Source organism: Miscanthus floridulus, chromosome 8 (assembly GCF_019320115.1).
Source record: "Miscanthus floridulus cultivar M001 chromosome 8, ASM1932011v1, whole genome shotgun sequence".
Lineage (NCBI taxonomy): Eukaryota > Viridiplantae > Streptophyta > Magnoliopsida > Poales > Poaceae > Miscanthus > Miscanthus floridulus.
In genome coordinates, this window is record NC_089587.1 from 183809226 (window position 1) to 183815603 (window position 6378).

The following is a 6378-nucleotide window of genomic DNA, read 5'->3' on the forward strand; positions in this document are numbered from 1 at the left end:
GGTGTTTTTATCTAAATGCTGTGTATGTTTACAATGGTTTCAAATGTTTTTATGATGTTTTTTCAAGTGTTTTATATATATGTTTTAAGTGTTCTATCTGTCTCCATATGTATGTTGCAAGTGTTGCATCTGGATATTTCAAAAATAGATCGAGTGTTGCATCACCTCCTCGCCTTTTGCTGCCTAGCCACCAGGGCGGAGCTAGGATCCATAAATAGGGGAGCCAATCCGCCGAGGCATCTGAGCGTCGACAAAATTTATAGGATGATAAAAAAAATATGAAGTAAAGTATATATAAAAATAATTATAAAGGTGCTTGCATTACATCTGCACTAACTTAAATGTTATTGACAGCATTAGTGTTTTCACCGCTATCGCTGCCAGATCCTCATTGTCGGCTTAAAAAGACTAGCAATTGTTTTTACCTCTTCGTCTAGGGCATATGCTAAATGTCTAAATGTATGAGATAATATTACATTTATTTAATCTAGCCACTTAGTGACCTTTGGCTTTAAGATATGATTCACTGATTTGAGATGGAGAAAAAAACAAACTAGTACTACTGTGACGCGTGCTGCAGTACCTTGCCGCTTTAGGGTCTCTTCCAGTTTCTAGCTTGGCAGCTTGAAGCTTTCTAAACTGCATGTTCGGTGCTCGTTCAGCAGCTCTGCTAAGAGTGCTGCATAGGGTGCTGCGACAGGCAACAACACTCACGGAGAGCCGAAGAAAACGACGGCAATCTGCACAGCCAGACTTAGCAGGGATTGTTTACGGTGATTAACTAGGACATCTAATGAAGCCCATGGAACATTGGGGGGGGGGGGGGGGGGGGCCTGTCCCCTTGTCTCCGACCCTGCTCGCTACAGTGTCTCCCCATCGTCTTTTACTGCCTTACATCCTTCTCAAAAACTGCAGAGGGGTGTGCGGGGGCCGTTGGAGGAGGTACGCCGGGGGATGGCGGTACGGACGTGAGCGCGCGCTCTCTCCTTCTTTGTTACGCAGGATGGGCAAGGTATACCGCTTCGTTGTTCTGTTATTGTGAACAGCCTTAGATCGGACTCCCGTTGGTGGGCTGCGACGCCAGCCCACGATCGGTGGAATCGTTTAACAATCACGAACTGAGATGCTAGCTGTCACAGAACCGACCAATTTATAAGAGCACAAGTACAAAAACAATCGCCGAAACGATCAAATTCTCGAACTTGAGCCCATATAAACCCGATAGTCAACCGAAATCTCGAAGGATTTCAAACCAACTTGCATACAACCAAGATCACAGTAATTCAACATAACATATCGTACGTTACAACATTTCACAGACGTTCGCAATTAGATTACATCATCACAGAGTCATCGTTTTTACAAAACAAGTCTTGTAAAACATGCGGAAGCAAATAGTTTAACTCACACACCGAGTTCAAATACAAATACTGGTTTGCTGATCACGGCCCGCAAAAGCATTCAGATAAGAGAACAGAGATCATGCCCATGATCTAGTCATCATCACCCGCCGGGTGGAGACAATACTTACAGAATCCCTGATATAGGAGGTCATCTGCAACAAGAGGGAATAAACCCTGAGTACGGAAATGTACTCAGCTAGACTTACCCGTCGAAAACCAAACAAATGACACCAAGGATTATGCATAGCTTAATGTAGTGGAGCTGGCTGACACTTTCTTTTTACGGAAAAGCATAAGTAATAATGATCAACTCTTAACCTAAACTAGCAGTGACTTTTTATCCATTAACCTGTCATCTATATTAGCACCTATACTAAGCAATCATTTTATTAGGGTGCAAACATTAATAACCATATCAGGTATTCATTGTGGCAACCTTATCATCATCATCCATTTAACCATATCGTTAAATTAATTGAATCTACGTTGCCGCTGCTCAGTCAAGTTCTCACTATCCGGGAGAGACGGCGATTCGAATCGATTCCTATCCAGCTGGAGGGGTATTCCTAAACACAAACACTGCTTCCCCCGTTAGGGTCGCAAACAAGTCACCTTTGGCATAATTCAGGAGTCGCGAGTCCGAACAGATCGGCATTCTCAGAGAACCACTCTGCCAAGGTTGTTCGGGACTCTAACCCGCCTTGGACTTATGCCAATGGCTCTCCGCACATCCTTACTACCTCCAGAATGCACGCCACTGCTCGCGTCCCCGGCCTGAGTCGAGCTACTAGGCTTCGCGGTCGGAACGACTTATCCGGCCAGCTAAGTGTTAGGCTGCGTTCAACATGACATGAGGACGTACATCGTATCGGTCCTTAAACGACTCATATGGAGTCACTATGTTCAAACCTACACAAGACCCCGTCCGGTCTTAATTCATTATTCACATGGTTCTTTTCCACGATAGCAAATATAGCCAACCGTGATCCACCTCATCCTAAAAGCTCGCAGGTGACAGGAAATCACCTGACTTCTACCGCACTAAGCATGGCTAAGCATTTAACCCGTCCTGAACTTAAATAGGATTCCAGTGCGATATCTGGACAAGGAAGGATATATAATGCAGCAATTGGTTCCAACCAATTCCTATACTTAATGCATCATCAACAATAAAAGATACTCAATGTATTTGTGAAAACATGGGAGGCTTAATATGCTCCGGGGCTTGCCTTTCAGGAACGAGGAAGGCTGGTGGTCAGGGCACTCGGGCAATTCCTCCGCGGCGACTGCTTCGTCGGCTTCCTGCACCTCGGTTTCCTCCTCCTGGTTGGTTCCCTCGAACTCCAGCAACGTCACCCCCTCCGGCACACCTATTGCATGAATGCGCAAGATAAATATCATGGATGCACATGAACGAATGTCAGGGATGCTCGGGGAATGCACATGTTCGCTGTAGTTTGCATATTCCAACTTAAGCCCTATTCAAATCACTTTACTTACCAAGTTTATACAACCTAATGTATAATTGCTCATCTTCGGTTAATGACCTAGCACCTGCATCTAAGCATATTCTCAAGTTAGGCTAACCCCTAAACAATCAACGAGAACATAGCACAAGCATGCACTCAAGCATTTGTATTTCAACAAAATGAAGACTATGTAGCGGTACAGTAAACTAGCCATAACTAGAGATTTATAAATCCAAATGACATGCAACAAGACAATCTGGAAAGCTTATAAAATTGTCTACAATTCATTTTCAGACCTCAAAGCATGATCCAAACCTTTACCAGGTCGAATTCATCAATCAACAGAACTCTGTCCTCACAAGGCAGAGAGAGTAAGCAAAAACTGGAACCTAACTTTAAACAGCTGTAGTTTCTAAACTACTGGGCCAAATGACCTCAAATTTTGACAGGGGCAAGATACCTAAATTATCTACAATCCATGTATTCATCACATTTACAGAAAACCAAAATATCATGGGGAGCTTTCTAAAGTCCCCAGATCTGTCCAGAGGGACATAATGCAACGAATAATTAATAACTTATGATGTAAACACTCAATTGGATAAAACTAACTCTACTCACATGTCACACATATCACAAGGACACCAGAAAGTAGGGTGTTCATCACCAAAACATTTCCTCTAATACCTTTCTTAATTTATTTACTTAATTAGAGGAAATAGTAAACATATATGAAAACTACACCATTAAATCTACAAAAATTACAGTAGACACTACATGCCCTAAGTCGACTACCATAAAAATTTCACACTATTTGAGTAAGTATAACAGCCTACACAAAATTGGTAAGGCAGAATGGCTTAAAATGGCATAATTAGGAAACCTTAGTGAAAAGTGTCAAGCAACAGATTTCATATTTTTCCTAGCATCCTTAAGGTACCAAGATACTACCTACCAAGTTTCATGGCCATAGGATTCCTAGATAATTTACAAAAATTCACACAAGTATCCACCAATGATAAAAGGAAAATCTATAACTCAAAAACTACACATGCAATGTCTATCAAATTTTAACCAGAGGTTCTACTAAGCAATACTAGCTTACCCACAAAATTTCACAATTTTTGGATCACAGAAACTCAAGATATGATTTAAACAAGTTTGCATGCATTCAAAAACACTTTTCAAGTTCCTATTTAATTCATCCAAAATTTCTACATAATGTGCTCAAGACATATTTTTCTTAAATACTAGACCTCACTGTGAGTCTAACAAAATTTGAATCACAGTATTTGGATCTACACAAATGGAGTTACAAAATTTACAAAACAGCATTCAAAACTGAAATTTGAACTAGCTTATGACTCAAACAGCCACTGACGTGTGGGACCCGGTTGTCAGCTGACCCCACCAGTCAGCGACAGCGAAACAGGGGAGGCAGCAACGACGGCGCGGCACACGGCGAAGTTCACCGACGGCGACTCCTCCGGCGAATTGGACAGCACCGGCGTGCTCCCTAAGTTCCCCCGCGTCGATTGACCCCCTAAGCCTAGACCCTAGCGGCCCCTAAGCACGCAGGCCATGGCGCACGGTGACTCTGCCGTGGTGCACGGCGGTGCGCGGCCGCATTCCGCCATGACTGGACCGGCTTGGTCGGTAATGTCTTCACAGGAGCGACTACGCGAGCTAGGGAAGACGAGACGAGGGCTAGTGACAGAAGAAGGGTGCTGTGGTGCGCTGGCCACGGTGAGCGCCAACTCCGACGAGGCTCAGCCATGGCGGCGGTGGTGGAATGGTCACAGCGACCTTACCTAAGCTCGAATGGCTTGGCTAAGTGATGGAGAAGGTCGAGAGGAACACTGCGGAGCTACGGTGAAGACGTAGCGCGCGTTTTTGCAGCGGCGCGTGAGCTCGGCGATGGCGAAGCTCCGCGGCAACAATGGCGGAGCGGCTGCTTGCTGGCTGCGCTGCTGTGGCGAGCGGAGTTGAGAAATTGAAGTGGCGAGTGCGTCAGGCAGGCGCGCGGGGGTGGTTCACGTCGTGGCCGGCCGTGCCAGGACGCCCGCGGCGCGTGGCTGCGCATTCAGGCGATCGGCGACGGGTGGCGCCACGCGGCGGTGATTTTCTAAAATCGGACAGTCACTGTAGCATGCCTGAAACTCTGATTCAGTTATCGTTCGACGCCTGACAGCGAAGATTGATAGCGTTTGATCTCTCAATTCGTGGCGAATCAGTGGAAGCAATGTACATGAAAGTTGTAGATTTAAGCTAGGTCTACAACTTTGCTTTAGAAATCAACAGCTAAATCTCAGAGGATCAAGAGTTATGTCAAGCTAAAGTTGGCCCATTCAAACTGAAATTGCATTTAGGACTTAGAAATATTTTCAAGTGTTGAATCAGCTTTCAATTCTGACTTGTGGGTCCTTTTTGAACATGTTGTGCACATTTTCATGACTTGGCTTCTAAACAAAGTTTGTTCCTTATAAAATTTACTACAACTTTGTTTTAGGTTGCTCAGACATGCAAACATCCTAAGCTACACTTTTTAAATAGTCAAACAAAAGGGTTTAGGGGTCAAATTTGGTCAAACCATGACTTGGGAACCTAATTAGTCAAAGTGATCAACATGAACAATGTTCCAAATGACATCCTAGGTGTAACTAAGTTACTTACAAGCATTTTTAGCCACACCATACATTGGTCACACAAGAATCAAGCAAGGTATGTACTGAAACAATGAAAACACATGAAATGTTACAAATATTTCATAGTCATGTTTCACATGTTTCATAATCTTGTTGCATAGTACTAACTAACTTTGTTTCACTAAAGTGAGTGGCACATGTTGCACTTAAGTGTTGCACACTTTTCATTTCATAATGAAAACAACACACATGAAACATAACGATACGTTGCAATGTTTCAAAGACATATTTCATGTGATATAAGCTTGTGAATGAATGAATGATGCTCATGTCCATGAAATGCAAGTGCAAATGTGGAAGGCAAACACCTGGGGTGTTACACTAGCGCTGGACGTCCGGCGGCCAGGACGCGTCGAATCACATCTAGCCAACTGTTAAGCGAGTCCACCAACCGTGGGCTGGCGTTGCGGTTCACCAACAGGAGTCCGATCTCAGGCTGTTCACAGTGTAACAGAACAATGAAGGGGTATACCTGCCCTGCCCGCGTAACAAAGAAGAGGATACGCGCGCTCGCGTCCGCATCGCCATCGTTCGGCTCGCCCCCTCCACCGGCCCCGTCGTGCCCCCTCGCACTCCGAGAAGGATGCAAGGCAGCAGGCGATGAGACACTATGACGAGGCAATATAAGGCGAGGGGGGAGATGCAACACCCGATCTACTTTTAAAATATCTAGATGCAACACTTGCAACATACGTATGAAGACAAATAGAACACTTAAAACATGGATATAAAACACTTGAAAAAACATCTGAAAAATACTTGAAACCATTGCAAACATACGCAACATACAGATAAAACACT

The 6378-nt window shown here is 44.2% G+C and overlaps 1 long non-coding RNA gene across 1 annotated transcript; it reads right to left on the minus strand.

Annotated features, from left to right (window-relative positions):
* Positions 1-1411: 1411 nt before the first annotated feature.
* LOC136477707 (uncharacterized) lies at positions 1412-6152 on the minus strand. Its single transcript, XR_010764082.1, has 3 exons — positions 6050-6152; positions 2633-2773; positions 1412-1555 (listed from the first exon to the last, which is right to left on the minus strand). It is a non-coding gene; the product is annotated as an uncharacterized lncRNA (long non-coding RNA).
* Positions 6153-6378: the final 226 nt, after the last annotated feature.